We start from the raw sequence: 22,677 nt of genomic DNA, 5'->3' as shown, positions 1-22,677 counted from the left end.
GCTGGGGAGCTGTAGGATGCTGGGCAGTGGGGGGATGCTGGGGAGCTGTAGGATGCTGGGGTGGGGGAGATGCCAGGAGGGTCTGTGGGAGATTTTGGGAGCTGGGGAGGATTGCTGGGCACTGGGGGGATGCTGGGGAGCTGTAGGATGCTGGGGGGCTGTAGGATGCTGGGCACTGGGGGAGATGCCAGGAGGGTCTGTGGGAGATTTTGGGAGCTGGGGAGGATTGCTGGGCACTGGGGGGATGCTGGGGAGCTGTAGGATGCTGGGGGGCTGTAGGATGCTGGGCACTGGGGGAGATGCCAGGAGGGTCTGTGGGAGATTTTGGGAGGTGGGAAGGATTGCTGGGCACTGGGGGGATGCTGGGCACTGGGGGAGATGCCAGGAGGGTCTGTGGGAGATTTTAGGAGCTGGGAAGGATGCTAAGCAATGGGGGGATGCTGGGGGGCTGAAGGATGCTGGGCATTGGAGAGATGCTGGGGAACTGGGGGTGATGAGAACTGGGGGGGTGCTGGGGAACTGAGGGAAGTCTGGGGGAGATGTTGGGAGCTGGGGGGATGCTGGCTGGCTGGCGGAGGTCTGGGGGAGATTTTGGGAGCTGAGGGGGGTGCTGGGGGATGCTGGGCACTGGGAAGATTCTGGGGAGCTGGCAGGGATGTAGGGAGCACAACCAGTCCGGAGGAGCCCTCGTTCCCCCCAAATCCTTCACGTCTCTGGAAGGGAGCGGAGCCTTTGCACACCTCCGTGCACCCACGGGTGCTCAGGGCTCAGCAGCCACCCCGGATTGTTGTGCACCCACCCCACACAGCTATGGGGCTCCAGGAGCCCTCGGAGCGGGACGTGGCTGCAAATGGGGCCGCATCCAACGGCGGAGCTGAGCAGAACAAAACCCCATAATGGCAGGTTCAGCATCGCAGTAACCCAACGCCGCGTTTCCTCCTCCTAATCCGCAGGAACCGCAGAGGGATGGGGGGAGGGGGGCACAGGGCTGTGTCCCCACAGTGCTGTGTCCCCATCACCTTCATATCCCTGCAATGCTCATGCCCCCACAACACCTGTGTCCCCACAACGCTTGTGTCCCTGCAACATTCCTGTCCCCGTGATGCTTGTGTCCCCATGTCATTCGTGTCCCTGTGATGCTCCTGTCCCCACAGTGCCTGTGTCCCTCCCAAGTTTGTGTCCCCACGATGCTCCTGCCCCTGCAATGTTCACATCCCCATGATGCTCGTGTCCCTGTGATGCTCCTGTCCCCAAAATGCTTGTGTCCCTACAACACTGACATCCCCACAATGCTCGTGTCCCCGTGATGCTCCTGTCCCCACAGTGCCTGTGTCCCTCCCAAGTTTGTGTCCCCACGATGCTCCTGCCCCTGCAACGTTCATGTCCCCGTGATGCTCGAGTCCCTGTGATGCTCCTGTCCCCACTATGCTTGTGTCCCTACAACACTGACATCCCCACAATGCTCGTGTCCCTGTGATGCTCCTGTCCCCACAGTGCCTGTGTCCCTCCAAAGTTTGTGTCCCCACGATGCTCCTGCCCCTGCAATGTTCACGTCCCCGTGATGCTCGTGTCCCTGTGATGCTCCTGTCCCCAAAATGCTTGTGTCCCTACAACATTCACATCCCCACAATGCTCGTGTCCCTGTGATGCTGCTGTCCCCACAGTGCCTGTGTCCCTCCCAAGTTTGTGTCCCCACGATGCTCCTGCCCCTGCAATGTTCACGTCCCCGTGATGCTCGTGTCCCTGTGATGCTCCTGTCCCCACAATGCTTGTGTCCCTACAACATTGACATCCCCACAATGCTCGTGTCCCCGTGATGCTCCTGTCCCCACAGTGCCTGTGTCCCTCCAAAGTTTGTGTCCCCACGATGCTCCTGCCCCTGCAATGTTCACATCCCCATGATGCTCGTGTCCCTGTGATGCTGCTGTCCCCACAGTGCCTGTGTCCCTACAACACTGACATCCCCACAATGCTCGTGTCCCTGTGATGCTCCTGTCCCCACAGTGCCTGTGTCCCTACAACACTGACATCCCCACAATGCTCGTGTCCCTGTGATGCTCCTGTCCCCAAAATGCTTGTGTCCCTACAACACTGACATCCCCACAATGCTCGTGTCCCTGTGATGCTCCTGTCCCCAAAATGCTTGTGTCCCTACAACACTGACATCCCCACAATGCTCGTGTCCCCGTGATGCTCCTGTCCCCACAGTGCCTGTGTCCCTCCAAAGTTTGTGTCCCCACGATGCTCCTGCCCCTGCAATGTTCATGTCCCCGTGATGCTCGTGTCCCTGTGATGCTGCTGTCCCCACAGTGCCTGTGTCCCTCCAAAGTTTGTGTCCCCACGATGCTCCTGCCCCTGCAATGTTCACATCCCCGTGATGCTCGTGTCCCTGTGATGCTGCTGTCCCCACAATGCTTGTGTCCCTACAACATTCACATCCTCACAATGCTCGTGTCCCTGTGATGCTCCTGTCCCCACAGTGCCTGTGTCCCTCCCAAGTTTGTGTCCCCACGATGCTCCTGCCCCTGCAACGTTCACATCCCCGTGATGCTCGTGTCCCTGTGATGCTCCTGTCCCCACAGTGCCTGTGTCCCTCCAAAGTTTGTGTCCCCACGATGCTCCTGCCCCTGCAATGTTCATGTCCCTGTGATGCTCGTGTCCCCACGATGCTCCTGTCCCCACAATGCTTGTGTCCCTACAACACTGACATCCCCACAATGCTCGTGTCCCTGTGATGCTCCTGTCCCCACAGTGCCTGTGTCCCTCCCAAGTTTGTGTCCCCACGATGCTCCTGCCCCTGCAATGTTCACATCCCCATGATGCTCGTGTCCCTGTGATGCTCCTGTCCCCAAAATGCTTGTGTCCCTACAACATTCACATCCCCACAATGCTCATGTCCCCGTGATGCTCGTGTCCCTGTGATGCTCCTGTCCCCACAGTGCCTGTGTCCCTCCCAAGTTTGTGTCCCCACGATGCTCCTGCCCCTGCAATGTTCATGTCCCTGCGATGCTCGTGTCCCTGTGATGCTCCTGTCCCCACAATGCTTGTGTCCCTACAACATTCACATCCCCACAATGCTCATGTCCCTGTGATGCTCCTGTCCCCACAGTGCCTGTGTCCCTCCCAAGTTTGTGTCCCCACGATGCTCCTGCCCCTGCAATGTTCACATCCCCACAATGCTCGTGTCCCTGTGATGCTGCTGTCCCCACAGTGCCTGTGTCCCTACAACACTGACATCCCCACAATGCTCGTGTCCCTGTGATGCTCCTGTCCCCACAGTGCCTGTGTCCCTACAACACTGACATCCCCACAATGCTCGTGTCCCTGTGATGCTCCTGTCCCCAAAATGCTTGTGTCCCTACAACACTGACATCCCCACAATGCTCGTGTCCCTGTGATGCTCCTGTCCCCAAAATGCTTGTGTCCCTACAACACTGACATCCCCACAATGCTCGTGTCCCCGTGATGCTCCTGTCCCCACAGTGCCTGTGTCCCTCCCAAGTTTGTGTCCCCACGATGCTCCTGCCCCTGCAATGTTCACATCCCCACAATGCTCGTGTCCCTGTGATGCTGCTGTCCCCACAATGCTTGTGTCCCTACAACACTGACATCCCCACAATGCTTGTGTCCCTGTGATGCTGCTGTCCCCACAGTGCCTGTGTCCCTCCAAAGTTTGTGTCCCCACGATGCTCCTGCCCCTGCAATGTTCACATCCCCATGATGCTCGTGTCCCTGTGATGCTGCTGTCCCCACAGTGCCTGTGTCCCTACAACACTGACATCCCCACAATGCTCGTGTCCCTGTGATGCTCCTGTCCCCACAGTGCCTGTGTCCCTCCCAAGTTTGTGTCCCCACGATGCTCCTGCCCCTGCAATGTTCATGTCCCTGTGATGCTCGTGTCCCTGTGATGCTCCTGTCCCCAAAATGCTTGTGTCCCTACAACACTGACATCCCCACAATGCTCGTGTCCCTGTGATGCTCCTGTCCCCACAGTGCCTGTGTCCCTCCCAAGTTTGTGTCCCCACGATGCTCCTGCCCCTGCAATGTTCATGTCCCCGTGATGCTCGTGTCCCCGTGATGCTCCTGTCCCCACAATGCTTGTGTCCCTACAACATTCACATCCCCACAATGCTCGTGTCCCTGTGATGCTCCTGTCCCCACAAGCTCAAGTCTCCACAACACACATGTCCCTACGACACGTGTGGTCCTGCAGTGCCCACGTCCCCATGACAGCCATCCCACGCTCACGTCCCCCACAACACAAACCTCTGTAACACTCCTGTCCCCGTGACGCTCACATCCCTACAACACCCACACCCCACAAAATCAACCCCCCACACAGCACCGGTGCCCCTGTGATGCCGGTGTCCCCACGATGCCAACATCCCCGTGACCCCCCACATCCCTACACTTCTTTGGGGCTTCCCCACCGCCCCCACCACGGGTACCCAGGACCTGCACGAAGCTCTCAGGGCACGTAGCAGGGAGAGGAACGAAGCCAGCGCCGAGCCACCCCGGTGCCCAGAAGCACTCAGCGCACGCACTTGGCTGCGGGAGGCGCTCAGCATCACATCACCGCCCTGGAATTTGGGGACGGGCACACAGCCCTGCGCTCAGACACTGCCGGTCACACCATGCTGTGCCGTTCTCAGAAGCCCCCAGAGGGTCCCACGGCCACACAGACCCCCATCTGGGTCGCGGCGTTGGGGCAGAGCTGCACTCCAACCCATGGGTCCCGGAGGTTCTCACACCGCTCCGCCTGCACCTGCGCAGCTGCCAGGAAACACGTGCGACCCCCGCTGCTCTGCTGCCCCTTGCTTCCTCTGATTTAGGGTCTGCGAGCCACCTCCCTCCTCCTCCCCCGACCCCAATGAGTGCCAGCTGGGATCCCAGCGGGGCAGGTGCTGCTGAACCCTCCCAGGGGGAATGGGGAACCCCACTGGGGCGGGCACTGCTGAATTCTTCCCCCCAGAAGAACAGGAATCCTCCATTAGGGCAGATGCTGCAGAACTATCCTCCCATGGGGAATGGGGATCCCACACTGGGACAGGTGCTGCTTAACCCCCACCCAGAAGAATGGGGATCCTCCTTTAGGGCAGATGCTGCAGAACTAGCCTCCCATGGGGAACAGGGACCCCTCATTGGGGCAGGTGCTGCTGAACACCCCCCCTCTCCCCAAAAGAATGTGGATCCCCAATTAGGGCAGGTGACTCTAAACCCCCACCACACAGAAGAACAGGGATCCCCCATTAGGGCAGATGCTGCAGAACTATCCTCCCATGGGGAATGGGGACTCCTCATTGGGACAGATGCTGCCGAACCCCCCAAGAGGAGCAAGGATCCCTCATTGGTGCAGGTGCTGCTGACCTCCCCAGGGGAACGAGGATCCCCTATTGGGGCAGGTGCTGCTGAACCCCCCAGAATCACAGGGATCCCCCATTGGGGCAGATGCTGCTGAACCCCTCTGAGGAATGGGGATCCCCCATTAGGGCAGATGCTGCAGAACTAGCCTCCCATGGGGAATGGGGACCCCTCATTGGTGCAGGTGCTGCTGACCCCCCCAGAATCACAGGGATCCCCCACTGGGACAGGTGCTGCTGAACCCCCTCCCTCCCCCCCCCCCCCCCCAGAGCAGCAGGGACCCCTGGCACAGCACAGACTCCGCCACTCCGCATCTCCATCTGCGTCCCCGTATCCCTGGCAGCCCCCGGTCCCCCCTACCCCACAACCCCCTCCCTCCCCCCCCCCAAGGCCACAGCTGCGGGGCCGGATTGGAAGCGCAGGTACGCGCTGGCGCGCTGCCCGTCTCCCCTGTGTCTGTCTGGGGGAAGAGGAAGCCGGTCCACCTCTGGAATCCTTCACTCTCTCCTCGTTGCTGCTCTCCCCGCGTCCCCCCCCGGGGATTCGGGGTCAGCCGCTCTCTCCCGGTCTCTCTTTTTTCCCCTGCCCCTATCGGATTACAATGCGTGCAGTGTTCGCTCCAAATCCCCCTCCGCACGTTAATTCTGCTCCTCTGTCTCTTAACTACCAAACCGCTTTCCTGTGCCTCCTGTCTTTCCATTCCCCCCTCTGCTATTTTTTATCTCTGACAAATAGAGGGACGTCAGCTCCAATTGGAGCCCCATCCAAAGGCGGTGGGCAGTGCCCGGTGCTGGGAGTTGGGGGGGGGGGGAGGATGCAATCCTGGGTGGTTCTGTGGGGCTGGGAGAGGGGCTGGGAGAGGGGCTGGGACCCCCCCCCCCACCCGGGGTGAGCAGCCACCTGCCTCAGTTTCCCTTTGCTGGGGACGGTGTCCCACTTTGGTGCTGGGAGTGGTTCCTGGGGTTGTGAGCTCCATAGCAAGGAGGGCGGTGAGGACGGCGATGTGCAGCTTTGCCGGATGGCATAGACGGACAGACGGACAGATGGATGGATGGACACAGTGTGGTGGCGCTCTGAGAGCAGAGCAGGGGGCACAGAGCCGGGATTTCCCTGTACAATACTCAGGGACTGCAAGGCAGGAGGTGGAGGGCACCAGGAAGATGTGCAAAATTCCACCTGGATGCGAGGAATCGCCGAGCTCCAGTGCAGGATGCTTGGGGACACCGAAAGGTTTGCATCCGGGGGACACTGAGAGCAATCAGGACACGGATCCAGAAGAGCCACAGCCCCACTGACCTCCCCCAGGCTCACTGAACAGCACTGCTAACGGAGGTCATCAGTAGGTTCCAGAGTGAACACGGCCCATGGTGACAGCAGTGGCACATCCAACGTTTGCTCCACACCCCATCATGGCCTTTAGGGCTTCGGGGGAAGCTCACAGGGTGGGCGCAGAGGGAATGCAGGCTCTGACCCCCCCCCAGGCAGCTCCATCCCTTCCCCCCCCCCCTACTCCTCCCCACCTCCGATCTTTCCGTGCTGATTTACTGCCCACAGAAAAAGTTTCCCACTCAGACTCCAAGATTCCTTGCGTTTTGGCTCCCGCTCCCACAAACCCGAATCAACTGTTAATTTTGGCAATCCCCCCCCTCTGCGCTGCTCCGACCGTGCTCGGACTTTTCCATTCTGAACACCTTGAGAGCTGCTCCCGGGGGGGGGGGGAGCAGTGACACAGGCATTCCTCTCTCCCTGGGCGCTGTGCCCCGCACCGCTGCTGCGCTCTACAGATGATAGAATGGCCCGGGTTGGAAGGGACCTCAAGGATCACGAAGCTCCAACCCCTCACCATAGGCAGGGCCACCAACCTCTGCATTTCATAGCAGACCAGGCCGCCCAGGGCCCCATCCAACCCGGCCTTGAACACCTCCAGGGATGGGGATTGGGAGACTGAGGCTCCAGGAGCTTCAGGAGCATTGGGAGACTGCGGCTCCGGAGAGGTCCCAGCTCCGTGCCATTCACACTGGGGCGAACACAAACCCTACAGAGAGCAGCGGGACCCCAAGGCGTGGGGCTCAGCTGGCACCAGGAGCCCTGCGGTGCCGCGGTGTCGGAGTTGTGCCGGTCCCCTCCCCATAGCCAAGCGTAACGCGGCCGCCCAGGGCTCGCTTGGAGCAGAGCAGGCCCTGCTCGTTAAAGGTTACGAGATGTAAAGGCAGAGCGCAGCCCCTCACCCCCCCGCCTCGGCGCCGGCCCAGGCACGGTGAGGGGGAAGGGGCCAGGGGGGGAGCGTGGCCCCTTCCCACCGCTCTCCCCCCCGCTTCCAGATTGCATTTCCCACCGGGACCGACGGGTTCCCCCTTCCCCATCAGCCCCGAGGTCGGTGGGGAGGGGAGAGCGCGGCCCCGTCCCGCAGATGGCTTTAATCGTGCCCCCCCGGGGACCCCTCCCCTCCCTTCTTGCAGCCATCTGGGAGCGGAGCGGGGATGAAAGCGGTGGGTCCGGGGGGGGAGCCCCCACCCCGCGTCGCACCTGCAGGCCCCGGCCCCCCTCCTCGTCCCGGCGCGGGGAAGGATCGGCGCGAGCAGCACGCGATCCGGCCGGGGACCTGCCAGGAAGAAAGAGCAGAGGCTTCCATGTCAACATTCCTCCTTAGCAAAACACGGCCCGCTCCCCTCCATAGCCCATTAAAGAGAGATTTCCTGCCGGTGGCGGAGGGAGAGAGGGGGAGGCAGGGGGGCAGCGATGCGTGGTGCAGCCGGCCCCGAGCGTAGCACCTTGTAGATCACAGAGACGGGGGGTGGGTGGGTTGGGAGGGTCCTTAAAGATCACAGAGCCATGGGGTGGTTGGGTTGGATTGGGAGGGTCCTTAGAGATTAAAGAACCCTGGGATGGGTTGGATTGGGAAGGTCCTAAAAGATCAAAGGTCCATGAAACGTTTGGATTGGGAGGGTCCTTACAGATCAGAGGGCCATGAGATGGTTGTGTTGCAAGGGTCCTTACAGATCATAGAGCCATGGGATGGCTGGGTTGGAAGGGTCCTTACAGATCATAGAGCCATGGGATGGTTGTGTTGCAAGGGTCCTTACAGATCACAGAGCCATGGGATGGCTGGGTTGGAAGGGTCCTTACAGATCATAGGGCCATGGGATGGCTGGGTTGGAAGGGTCCTTACAGATGATAGAGCCATGGGACGGCTGGGTTGGAAGGGTCCTTACAGATCACAGAGCCATGGGATGGCTGGGTTGGAAGGGTCCTTACAGATCACAGAGCCATGGGATGAGATGGGTTGGTTTGGGTTGGCTTGGAAAAGTCCTTACACATCACTACAAAATGAGTTCTGCCGGCCTGGAAGGGTCTTTACAGATCACAGAACCATGGGATAGGTCAGGTTGGAAGGGTCCTTACAGATCACAGAGCCACGGCATGGGTTGTGAGCCCAGTGCATCGCAATGCAGCAATTCACTGGGCTACAGCCACTGCTGAACAGACCCAACAGCTGCCCAGAGGAGGAAGGACAAATGTGTGGAGCAACCTGCCTCAGCGGGACCAGAGAGAGAAAAAGCATCTGCTGAAAGCATCACAGCTGTACAGCAATTTACCCCACATCTTTGGCTACTGTGACCCAGAGAGGTGGGACACAGGCAGCTGGCAACCCTCCTCCCCCAGCTTACCGACAAAGGATTTGCCATTTGGGGAGCACCAGCTGCTGGAAAGGAGCTTTGCAGAGAAGGACCAGGGGATACTGGTGAGCAATGGTTGACCATGGGTTGACCGTGAGCCAAGAAGGCCAACGGTGTCCTGGCTGACCAATGGTTGGATGACAGCTGACTGATGGTTGACCACGAGCCAGCAGTGTGCTCTGGCAGCCAAGAGGGTCCCTGAGATGCACTGCACACAGTGTGACCTGCAGGGAAAGGGATGCTCTCCTCCCCTCTGCACTGCCCTGGGGAGGGCAATGCTGGAGCTGCACCCAGAGCTGGGGGCTCCACACTTTGCAGTGCTTTCACACAGCTGCTCGTGGGTTAGGAAGATGCTGAGGACAGAATCACAGCATGGCCAGGGTTGGAAGGGACCTCAAGGATCACGGAGCTCCAACCCCCCACTGCATTCAAAGCCACCAACCTCCACATTTCATAGCAGCCCAGGGTGCCCAGGGCCCCATCCAACCCGTCCTTGAACACCTCCAGGGGTGGATGGGGCATCACAGCCTCTCTGGGCAGCTGTTCCAGCCCCTCACCGCTCTCACAGCACAGAACTTCCCCTGACATCCAACCTCCATCTGCCCTCCCTCAGCTTCAAACCATCCCCCTCGTCCTGCTGTCATCTCCCCTTGCACAGAGCTGACTCCCCTCCTGTCTGCAGGCTCCCTTTAGGCACTGCAGGCTGCACTGAGGTCACCCCGCAGCTTCTCTCCTCCATGCTGAACGAGCCCAGCTCCCTCAGCCTGTTCTTTGCAGTGGAGGTGCTGCAGCCCCCTGATCACCTTTGTGGCTCCTCTGCACCCTCTCCAACAGCTCCCTGTCCTTCTTGTGCTGGGGGCTCCAGCCCTGGACGCAGCACTCCAGTCCTGCAGGACCCCCCCCCCTTCCTGCAGCATCCCAGGAATGCTGGCCACAAAGCACAAAGCAAGCACGGCTTTAACGACCCCTGGGTCACTCCTTGGAGCATCGATGGTCACAACAAGCGCTCCCGGCCTCCCGCCTCACCCCGACCCTCGCAGGAGCACACGTGCGGCGCTCGCTCCCCGCTCCATCACCCACGTGCGCAGCGCCGTAATGGGAAAACCCGAGGCGGTGGGAAAACCCGACGCCGGGAGAAGAATGAGACGGGGCTTCCAGGCGCGTGGGAAGGGACGTGGGGCCGGCTGCCGCCCCTGGACGGGGGGCTGTGGGGCCGGGGGGCACGAGGAGTGCCTGCGGGAGCCGCGGCCGTGAGCGATTTTCAAGCCGGAGAGCTGAGAGGCTCCAAACAAAGAGGGATCGCCGCGGGGCCGAGGAAACACGAGAGGAGCCCTCTGCCAGAGCACGGCGCGCAGCTGGGCCGGGACGCGGGGGATGCGGGGAGAGAGGGGCCGAGAAAGGCCGAGGCTTTGGCAGCCGGAGCTCCGGTAGCCGACAGAAGCCATTAGCGGCGCTTGGCCGCCGCGCAAAGCGACGCGTGGTTCCCGGACGCGCAAACAGGCGCTCGGCGGCCGCCCCGCGCGCTCTCCGGTTACAGCCGAGCCTGGGGGGAAAGCCGGCATCGGCCGCGGCTTCCGATCGCCGTGCCGCTACCGCGGCGCTGGGGGTCCCGGTCCCGTCGGGTGGAAGGAGACCCGGAGCCCCTGGGAACGCGATGGGTCACGGCCATGGCTGAAACGGGCTCTCAGCCTGGCTGAAGGGGGAAAAAACCCAAATGAGGCTGAATAAGACCAAGGGAAAGCTGGCGCGGCGATGAGGAGGGGCAAAAGATGAACGTGTTGGGTTTTGGTCATTCAAAGCAGTGCTGAGTGCACGGCAGGGCACACGGGTTGCAAGAAGGCCAGCGGCGTCTGGTTCCTTACGGGGACCCCAAAGGGGCTGCTGCAAGCTGAGGTCAAGAGGCAGGGACAAGGGGAGATGGCCTCAAGTTGGATAGTAGGGAAAATGTTCTCCAGATGAGTGTTGTGGATGGGAACGGGCTGCCCAGGGGGGTGGGGGGGTCCCCATCCCCACAAGTGTTCAGGAATGGTGCAGATGTGGCACCTGGGGACGCGGTGGGGGGTGGGCGGGGGTTGGACCGTGGGATCTTGGAGGTCTTTTCCAACCTGAATGACTCTATGGTTCAGTTTAGGGTCATGGTGGGGATGGGATGGGGTTGGACTGGGGGATCTTGGAGGCCTTTTCTGATCTTAGATTCTACAGTTATATGATCACAGGAGCCCAAGCTGCCTCCTCTGGCTCTGCCCACCCCACAGACAGGGGATGCACAGGGCAATCCCTGCAGCACGTTGGGATTCACACAGCAGCTCAAGGGCTGCCCTGTGGCTCCCAAAAGCTCAGCAAGACGTTTCCAACCCGTTTCACAGCTCTATGACCTTTAAGGACCCTCACAACCCAACTCTTCTGTGGCTTTATGATCCTTAAGGACTCTTCCAACCCAACCCTTTCATGGCTCCGTGACCTTTAAGGACCTTTAACCCAACCATTTCATGCCTCTATGACCTGTGAGGATCCTTCCAACTCAACATTCTGTGATCTTTAAGGACCCTCCCAACCCAACCATCCCATGGCCCTATGATCTTTAAGGACCCTCCCAACCCAACCATCCCATGGCCCTATGATCTTTAAGGACCCTCCCAACGCTCTACAATCTTTAAGGATCCTTTCACCCCAACCCTCCCACAGCTCTACGATCTCCCAGGGCCATTCCAACCCAACCATTCCATGGCTCCACGGTCTTTAAGGATTCCACGACTCTACGCTCATTTACTCAGCACATCTCCCCTCCCCTTTGCAGGGAAGCCCAGGTGCAGGACAAGTGCAGACCCTGCAGCACCACCAGCTGCACCCACCCACCCCCATGTGGTCCTTGAGAGCAGCTCGGCAGAGAAGGACCTGGGGGTCCTGATGGACGAGAGACTGAACATGAGCCAGCAGTGAGCAGCTCGAAAGGCAAATGGGATCCTGGGCTCCATCAGGAGAGGGGTGGCCAGCAGGGACAGGGAGGTGATCGTCCCTCTCTACTTGGCTCTTGTGAGGCCCCATCTGGAGTCCTGTGTCCAGGTGTGGAGCCCTCAGTACAAGAAAGACATTGAGATTTTGGAAAGGGTCCAGAGGAGGGCGACTAAGATGATCAGGGGGCTGGAGCAGCTCCCCTATGAGGACAGGCTGAGGGAGTTGGGCTTTGTTCAGCCTGGAGAAGAGAAGGCTGTGGGGTGACCTCATGGCAGCCTATCAATACCTGAAGGGAACCTACACCCAGGAGGGGAGTCAACTCTTCAAAAGGGCTGACAACAGCAGGACGAGGGGAAATGGTTTTAAGTTGAAGGAGGGAAGATTTAGGTTGGATGTTAGGGGGAAGTTCTTTACTAGGAGAGTGGTTAGGCCCTGGAACGGGCTGCCCAGGGAGGTTGTGGATGCCCCGTCCTTGGATGTGTTTAAGGCCAGGTTGGACGGGGTCCTGGGCAACCTGATCTGAATGTGGATGTTTGGTGGCCCTGCCAGGCAGGGGGGTTGGAACTGCATGATCCTTGGGGTCCCTTCCAACCCGGGTGATTCTGTGATTCTGTGACCCCAACCACAAACCCTACGGGCCGATGCCCCCGGAGCAGCCAGCCGTGCACCCACGTGCTGGGCTCCTCCTGGGCTCCTCCTGCAGCCCCTGGGCAGCACTGCCACCCACCACCCTCTCAACCCCTTCTCCTGGTGCAGAGGGACGCCGGGTTGTTTTGACAGACTCGTCTGTGCTGGCGGTGACGAGTCCGCTCGCTATCTTCCAGAGGTTTGCAAAAGGGCTTGATTATTTTGTTCCAGAGTTTTTCCAGGAATTGAAGTAAAGTCGAGCGGTGTTTTTTTGGACAAGTTGTGCTACTGGATCGGGAGGGATGAAAACAAAATCCCTGAGCGGGGCCAGGCTGCGAGAGAGCTGTGAGCAGCATGGGGGGAACGGGTCCAGGACAGCAGGCTGGTGCCGGGCACTGCATTGAGAAGGGCACTGCATTGAGAAGGGCAGTGCATTGAGAAGGGCACTGCAACGAGAAGGGCACTGCATTGAGAAGGGCACTGCAATGAGAAGGGCACTGCAATGAGAAGGGCACTGCAAGGAGAAAGGCAATGCAATGAGAAGGGCACTGCATTGAGAAGGGCAATGCAATGAGAAGGGCACTGCATTGAGAAAGGCACTGCAAGGAGAAGGGCACTGCAATGAGCATGGCACTGCATTGAGAAGGGCAGTGCATTGAGAAGGGCACTGCAATGAGAAGGGCACTGCAATGAGAAGGGCACTGCATTGAGAAGGGCACTGCATTGAGAAGGGCACTGCATTGAGAAGGGCAATGCAATGAGAAGGGCACTGCATTGAGAAAGGCACTGCATTGAGAAGGGCACTGCATTGAGAAGGGCATTGCATTGAGAAGGGCACTGCAAGGAGAAGGGCACTGCAAGGAGAAGAGCAATGCAATGAGAAGGGCACTGCAATGAGAAGGGCACTGCATTGAGAAAGGCACTGCAAGGAGAAGGGCACTGCATTGAGAAGGGCACTGCAATGAGAAGGGCACTGCAATGAGAAGGGCACTGCATTGAGAAGGGCATTGCATTGAGAAGGGCACTGCATTGAGAAGGGCACTGCAATGAGAAGGGCACTGCAATGAGAAGGGCACTGCATTGAGAAGGGCTCTGCAATGAGAAGGGCACTGCAATGAGAAGGGCACTGCATTGAGAAGGGCACTGCATTGAGAAGGGCATTGCATTGAGAAGGGCACTGCATTGAGAAGGGCACTGCAATGAGAAGGGCACTGCAATGAGAAGGGCACTGCATTGAGAAGGGCTCTGCAATGAGAAGGGCACTGCAATGAGAAGGGCACTGCATTGAGAAGGGCACTGCATTGAGAAGGGCATTGCATTGAGAAAGGCACTGCATTGAGAAGGGCACTGCAAGGAGAAGGGCAGTGCATTGAGAAAGGCAGTGCATTGAGAAGGGCACTGCATTGAGAAGGGCTCTGCATTGAGAAGGGCACTGCAATGAGAAGGGCACTGCATTGAGAAGGGCACTGCAATGAGAAGGGCACTGCAATGAGCAGGGCAATGCATTGAGAAGGGCACTGCATTGAGAAGGGCACTGCATTGAGAAGGGCATTGCATTGAGAAAGGCACTGCATTGAGAAGGGCACTGCAAGGAGAAGGGCACTGCAATGAGAAGGGCTCTGCAATGAGAAGGGCAGTGCATTGAGAAGGGCATTGCATTGAGAAAGGCACTGCATTGAGAAGGGCACTGCAATGAGAAGGGCACTGCATTGAGAAGGGCAATGCAATGAGAAGGGCACTGCAATGAGAAGGGCAGTGCATTGAGAAGGGCACTGCAATGAGAAGGGCACTGCAATGAGAAGGGCAATGCATTGAGAAAGGCACTGCAACGAGAAGGGCAGTGCATTGAGAAAGGCACTGCATTGAGAAAGGCACTGCAATGAGAAGGGCACTGCAATGAGAAGGGCACTGCATTGAGAAGGGCACTGCATTGAGAAGGGCACTGCAATGAGAAGGGCACTGCAATGAGAAGGGCACTGCATTGAGAAGGGCACTGCAATGAGAAGGGCACTGCAACGAGAAGGGCACTGCATTGAGAAGGGCACTGCAATGAGAAGGGCACTGCAACGAGAAGGGCACTGCGTTGAGAAGGGCACTGCAATGAGAAGGGCACTGCATTGAGAAAGGCACTGCATTGAGAAGGGCAATGCAATGAGAAGGGCACTGCAATGAGAAGGGCACTGCATTGAGAAGGGCACTGCAAGGAGAAGAGCAATGCAATGAGAAGGGCTCTGCAATGAGAAGGGCACTGCAATGAGAAGGGCTCTGCAATGAGAAGGGCAATGCAATGAGAAGGGCTCTGCAATGAGAAGGGCAATGCATTGAGAAGGGCACTGCATTGAGAAGGGCAATGCATTGAGAAGGGCACTGCAATGAGAAGGGCATTGCATTGAGAAGGGCACTGCAATGAGAAGGGCATTGCATTGAGAAGGGCACTGCATTGAGAAGGGCATTGCATTGAGAAGGGCACTGCAATGAGAAGGGCACTGCAATGAGAAGGGCAATGCAATGAGAAGGGCAGTGCATTGAGAAGGGCACTGCATTGAGAAGGGCACTGCAATGAGAAGGGCACTGCATTGAGAAGGGCACTGCATTGAGAAGGGCATTGCATTGAGAAAGGCACTGCATTGAGAAGGGCACTGCAATGAGAAGGGCACTGCAATGAGAAGGGCACTGCAATGAGAAGGGCTCTGCATTGAGAAGGGCAATGCAACGAGAAGGGCACTGCAAGGAGAAGGGCACTGCAAGGAGAAGGGCACTGCAAGGAGAAGGGCACTGCAAGGAGAAGGGCTCTGCATTGAGAAGGGCAATGCAACGAGAAGGGCACTGCAATGAGAAGGGCACTGCAATGAGAAGGGCACTGCAATGAGAAGGGCACTGCAAGGAGAAGGGCACTGCAAGGAGAAGGGCTCTGCATTGAGAAGGGCAATGCAACGAGAAGGGCACTGCATTGAGAAGGGCACTGCATTGAGAAGGGCACTGCAATGAGAAGGGCACTGCAATGAGAAAGGCACTGCATTGAGAAGGGCAATGCAACGAGAAGGGCACTGCAAGGAGAAGGGCATTGCATTGAGAAGGGCACTGCAAGGAGAAGGGCACTGCATTGAGAAGGGCACTGCAATGAGAAGGGCTCTGCAATGAGAAGGGCACTGCAATGAGAAGGGCACTGCAATGAGAAGGGCAATGCATTGAGAAGGGCAATGCATTGAGAAGGGCAATGCATTGAGAAGGGCACTGCATTGAGAAGGGCATTGCATTGAGAAGGGCACTGCAATGAGAAGGGCACTGCATTGAGAAGGGCAATGCATTGAGAAGGGCATTGCATTGAGAAGGGCACTGCATTGAGAAGGGCATTGCATTGAGAACGGCAATGCAATGAGAAGGGCTCTGCAATGAGAAGGGCACTGCAATGAGAAGGGCACTGCATTGAGAAGGGCAATGCAATGAGAAGGGCACTGCGACGAGAAGGGCACTGCAATGAGAAGGGCACTGCAATGAGAAAGGCACTGCATTGAGAAGGGCGCTGCAATGAGAAGGGCACTGCAACGAGAAGGGCACTGCAATGAGAAGGGCTCTGCAATGAGAAGGGCACTGCAATGAGAAGGGCAATGCAATGAGAAGGGCTCTGCAATGAGAAGGGCAGTGCATTGAGAAGGGCACTGCATTGAGAAGGGCACTGCATTGAGAAGGGCATTGCATTGAGAAGGGCACTGCAATGAGAGAGGCACTGCACTGAGCATGGCAGTCCATCACACATGGCGTTGCATTGAGCACTGCAGCACCCTGCGCATGGCACTGCATCCATCAGGCACTCAATTGGAGGGGGCACTGCATTCATTTGGGCACTGCATCTCTCAGGACGTCACATCGCTCAGGTCATTGCATCGTGTTGGGCACTGCATCGCTCAGGGCACTGCATCGTGCTCAACCCTGCATCATGCATGCACTGCATCGCTCAGGGCACTGCATCGTGCATGGTACTGCATCCTGCATGCACTGCATCACTCAGGGCACTGCATCATGCATGGTACTGCATCATGCATGCACTGCATTGCTCAGGGCACTGCATCGTGCTCAGCCCTGCATCGTGCATGGCAGCACATCCATTGCACAGTGCACAACACGACCATGGCACTGCATTGCTAAAGGCACTGCAAAGTCCATGGCACTGCATCACATGTGGCCCTGCATCACACACAGCATCACATCCATGGGGCACTGCCCCACACACACATGGCACTGCAATGTCCATGGCACTGCATCACATGTGGCCCTGCATCACACACGGCATCACATCCATGGGGCACTGCCCCACACATACATGGCACTGCAGTGTCCATGGCACTGCATCACACACGGCATCACATCCATGGGGCACTGCCCCACACATACATGGCACTGCAATGTCCATGGCACTGCATCACATGTGGCACTGCATCACACACGGCATCACATCCATGGGGCACTGCCCCACACATACATGGCACTGCAATGTCCATGGCACTGCATCACATGTGGCCCTGCCATCACACACGGCATCACATCCATGGGGCACTGCCCCACACATACATGGCACTGCAGTGTCCATGGCACTGCATCACACACAGCATCACATCCATGGGGCACTGCCCCACACATACATGGCACTGCAGTGTCCATGGCACTGCATCACACACGGCATCACATCCATGGGGCACTGCCCCACACATACATGGCACTGCAATGTCCATGGCACTGCATCACATGTGGCTCTGCATCACACACAGCATCACATCCATGGGGCACTGCCCCACACATACATGGCATTGCAGTGTCCATGGCACTGCATCACATGTGGCTCTGCATCACACGGCATCACATCCATGGGGCACTGCCCCACACATATATGGCACTGCAATGTCCATGGCACTGCATCACATGTGGCACTGCATCACACACAGCATCACATCCATGGGGCACTGACCACACACACATGGCACTGCAATGTCCATGGCTCTGCCATCACACACAGCATCACATCCATGGGGCACTGCCCCACACACACATGGCACTGCAGTGTCCATGGCACTGCATCACATGTGGCCCTGCATCACACACGGCATCACATCCATGGGGCACTGCCCCACACATATATGGCACTGCAGTGTCCATGGCACTGCATCACATGTGGCCCTGCATCACACACAGCATCACATCCATGGGGCACTGACCACACACACATGGCACTGCAATGTCCATGGCACTGCATCACATACCGCATCACATCCATGGGGCACTGCCCCACACACACACGGCACTGCACCGCTCAGGGCACTGCACCCAACATCATGGGGCACAGCTCTGCCCCAGCCCAGGCACAGATGCTGACACTCTAAGCCACAGCTGCCCCCTGAGCCCTCCCTCCCTTCTTTAGCATCACCCATCGTGGGGTGAGTGCCAGCACACAGAGCCCTCAGACACAGCACTGTGACACCGCCTGCTCCCTCCGGCTGCTCCTCCAGCAAAACAAGCAGTGGGCTCTGCACAGGAAAGGCATCTTCCCACTCTGCCCTATTCCCAAGGAGCAGAGAGCTCCCTATTCCCTGCACCAAGGAATCCCAGCAGTGCTGACTCTATGTCCGGGATCGAACGCTGCTTTCCAGAAAGCCATCCCCGTGCACAGAGCTGCCGAGCACACGGCTGTCACTGCAGCACAGCCAGGAGCTTCCCAAGCAGTTCCTGCAGCGATCAGAGCCACGCACAGCGCTGTGCATGCAGGTTTGTGCCAACGAATGGGTGCAGAACGGTGCAGGAGATGCAGTGCTGCACGGGCGCAGGGCAAGCAGCGTGTTGGGAAGCGTGTTGGGAGCGGAGGGACGCCAAAGCAGCCGCCTGCCATTCAGCTCTGGGGTCGCTCCGTTCCCTGCGCCACGGCCACGTCTGCATGCAGCCACCTCTGTCCCACCTGTGTGCGCTGCCCGGATGCTGCAGTGCAGCACTGCTGCAGAGGTTGCAGCGCGAGGGGAGTTTCGCTGGCAGCCCTGGCATCCCGCAGCCCCAGCTCTGCCAGCAGGGATGGAGCAGCTCCAGCCGCGGGGGTGGGAGGAGTGGTTGCGCTCCGCCATCCGCACCGGGAAGCGAGCCGGGTCGGCACGGCCATGGGACGAGGCGGAATGTGGGACAAGGCAATGGGAACCGGTGGTGGCGGCAGTGGCACAGAGTCCCATCCCTGGAGGTGTTCTGAGGCTGTGGATGGGGCCCTGGGCAGCCTGAGCTGGTGGGGGGCACACAGCCCACTGCAGGAGACCCTTCCGACCCAATCGTTCCTGGTTCCAAGACCATTAAGGACCCCTCCAACCCAACCGTCCCACAGCTCTATGATCTTTCAGGACCTTCACGGCTCTACGATCTTTAAGGACCCTTCCAACCCGACTGTTCCACACTTCTGTGATCTTTAAGATCCCCTCCAACCCAGCTGTGCTGCAGCTCTCTGAATTAATGCGGCTCTCCGAATCAATGCGGCTCTCTGAATTAACGCGGCTCTCTGAATTAACGTGGCTCTGAATTAACGTGGCTCTGAATTAACGTGGCTCTGAATTAATGTGGCTGTCTGAATTAATGTGGCTGTCTGAATTAACCTGCCCTGCACTTGCAGGCTGCTCCCTGCCCCCCCCCCCCCTTTTCCCCCCCCCTAAGTGCAGCAGGGCCGGAGGAATCAGAGCGGATCCTGGAGTGCAGCCCATGGAGCCGAGCCGCGTAGAGCCGGCACGCAGAGGGGGAAAGTAAATGGAAAGAAAAAAAACCAAAGAAGAAAAGAAAAGAAAAAAAGAAAGAAAGAAGGAAAAGTTTCCACTCATCAGCCACAAGTTGTTGTGGGTTTCTCGCTCTCCTTGGGTCAGAGACCTGATCGGTTAAATGTATTCGGTGATGTCATTCCTTCCAGAAGGAAAAAGCCTTTCCTGCCCCAACTGAGCCGCTTTACAAACGGCTTTAAATATCAGCTCTGGGGCAGCCAAGAGACAGAGTAATGGAGCTCCTTTTTCACGGCTGTATCAGCACCAGTTAATCACCGGCTCTCCCCCGCTCCCCCCAGCTCCAGCCCTCCCTGTCCCCACCGCAGAGAATCCCCCGGCAGCACCGCAGCTGCCCCTCATTGCCGGGCACGGTGCTGCACGGGGTCAGGGACGCCCGGTGCTGTGGGGAAGGGGCTGCTGGGTCCCAGCTCCGACGTGCCGAGCGTGGAAACTTTCCGTCCTGGAGCGCCAGGAGCCCCAGTGAGTGCCCGAGTTGCACAGCTGTGAGCTCCCGGTGCTGCGCCAGCCCGGCTTCCCACGGCGGCCCCAAGCGCCGGAGCTGGTGCCGAAACCATCCCCGGTCTATGGGGGAAGGGGGGAGATGCGCAGCACAGGCCCCGAGCCATGCGTCGTGTTCCTCTGGCTCCTCTCAGCCTGTTTAACCATCAGTGAGTGGCAGCTGAGCTCCCACAGGAGCCCACGCGATGCCCCCCACCGAGGAACCCACAGGAAACCCCATGGTCAATGGAGAAGGGCTCTTCTTCACCGAAGGCACCGGCGGTGGGATTGGGAGTGCCAGCAGTTTGCTGACGGCCCCCAGATCCAACAGAAGGAAGGGATGGCATCTAGAGAGACCTGGGTGGGCTGAGGAGTGGGTTGGAGATGGATGGGCTTTGAGGACCCTTCCAACCCAACCCACTCCATGGCTCTGTGCTCTTTAAGGACCCTTCCAACCCAACCATTCCATGGTTCTGTGATCTTTGAGGACCCTTCCAACCCAACCCACTCCATGGCTCTGTGTTCTTTAAGGACCCTTCCAACACAACCATTCCACAGTTCTGTGCTCTTTATGGACCCTTCCAACCCAACCATTCCATGGTTCTGTGCTCTTTAAGGACCCTTCCAACCCAACCCACTCCATGGTTCTGTGCTCTTTAAGGACCCTTCCAACCCAACCATTCCACAGTTCTGTGATCTTTGAGGACCCTTCCAACCCAACCATTCCACAGTTCTGTGCTCTTTATGGACCCTTCCAACCCAACCCACTCCACAGTTCTGTGCTCTTTAAGGATCCTTCCAACCCAACCATTCCACAGTTCTATGCTCTTTAAGGACCCTTCCAACCCAACCATTCCACGGTTCTGTGCTCTTTAAGGACCCTTCCAACCCAACCCACTCCACAGTTCTGCGCTCTCTAAGGACCCTTCTAACCCAACCATTCCACAGTTCTGTGCTCTTTAAGGACCCTTCCAACCCAACCCACTCCATGGTTCTATAATCTAAGACCTTTGGTGGTTGATGTGTGGTGGAAGATGGGGTGGGATGTGCTGAAAGCAGAGCTCCCCACCCTTTGCTGACAACAAGATGGGACAACAAAACAGCTCCAAGGCCCCTTCCCACTGCCCAGGGAGGTGGAGGGGGAGTCCCCATCTCTGGAGTTACAGGACAGTGAAGATGTGGCACTTGGGGGAGGACACGGTCAGTGGGCATGTTGGGAAGGGTTGGACTGGTGGGTCTTGGAGGTCTCTTCCAACTTTAATGACCCTGTGGTTCTATTTAGGGTCATGGTGAAGACGGATTGGGGTTGGACTAGGAGATCTTGGAGGTCTCTTCCAACCCTAATGACTGTCGTGATTAATGCTGTGACAAAGACTCTATGGTTCTGTTTCAGGTCATGGTGGAGATGGGTTGGGGTTGGACTAGGAGATCTTGGAGGTCTTTTCCAACCCTAATGACTGTCGTGATTAATGCTGTGACAAAGACTCTATGGCTCTATTTAGGGTCATGGTGGAGATGGGTTGGGGTTGGACTGGGGGATCTTGGAGATCTTATCCATCCTCAATGATTCTACAACCACCCAGCACATAGCAGAGCGTTCCTGGTGCGTGCGGCTCAGGGACCATCGTGGATCCTTGAGGTCCCATAGCATCGATCTCAGCCTGGAGCACCGCAGCTCCCGACGTTCCCGTTATTATTGGCATCACTGTGTGCAGACCCAGACGTCTGTGCAGCCTCTGGTGGTGCTGTGATGCACTGCCCCGTGCCGTGCAGGACAATACGGCCGCACAGCGAGCGTGTCTCTCTCCTCCCATTTCATTTCCATTTCAACCTGACGCCGTTTCATCTCGTCAAATATCCCCGTGCTTCCTCCTGCATCCTGTTAGCGTCCTCCCGACTCCGCTTTGCCTCCAGCCGACACAGATCTCCCCTTCTCACATCTCCTCGTCTGCACGCTCCCCCCAGGCCTCCAATTATCCCCTCCATCCATCTCCGCAGCTCCTTTCGCTCTCCCTCCGCTGTTCCAAAACGGAATTGTGGAAATGGGGCATGGCACTGCAGCTGGAGGACCTCAGCGGTGGGCTGGAGCTGCAACGCACCTCTTTCCTCCCCGCGTCCTTCTTTCAGCTCCTTCCTGATGTCGTGTGTGGCAGCTCATGCCTTCCCAGGAATCATTTGTGCTCGAGGGGACAGGAGGCACCGAGGAGCCCTGAGCCACATCCTTCAGTGCAGGCAAGCACTCAAAGCTCCGTGCCACGGTTCCTCCCCAGTGTGCAACCCAACTGCAGTGTGCGCTGCTCGCAGCAATGGGAAGTGGAGCTTTTTGGATGGGACGCAGCAACACTGAGAGGCACTTCCCCCTTGGAAAAAAGTTGGGCGTAAGAAGTGTGGAATTGAGCAGCAGAGCTGGTTTGGGAATCGGGAGGTTCCCCCAGTGCCACCACAGGGCTGCTGTGAGCTTTGGCACGGCGCTGACTGTTGAGTGTCTCCTTATCTGGCTCTGGAGCTTCAGTAGAGCATGGCATTGCCCGTGAGCCTCTGTACAGCACAGCCACGCACAGAATCTCTCCTTGCACGGCTGCAGAGTTTTGGCACAGCACGGCACTGCTCACAGGGCCCCTCCTTGTCCATCTGCAGAGCTCTGGCACGACACAGCACTGCCCATGAGCTTTGGCACAGCACAGCCATCTGCTGGGTCCCTCCTTTCCTGGCTCTGGAGCTTTGGCACCGCACAGCACTGCTTGCAAACTCCAGCACAGCACAGCACTGCCCACAGGGCCCCTCCT

The sequence above is a fragment of the Lagopus muta genome, chromosome 3 (genome assembly GCF_023343835.1).
Source record: "Lagopus muta isolate bLagMut1 chromosome 3, bLagMut1 primary, whole genome shotgun sequence".
Lineage (NCBI taxonomy): Eukaryota > Metazoa > Chordata > Aves > Galliformes > Phasianidae > Lagopus > Lagopus muta.
Note: the sequence above shows the minus strand (reverse complement) of the source record.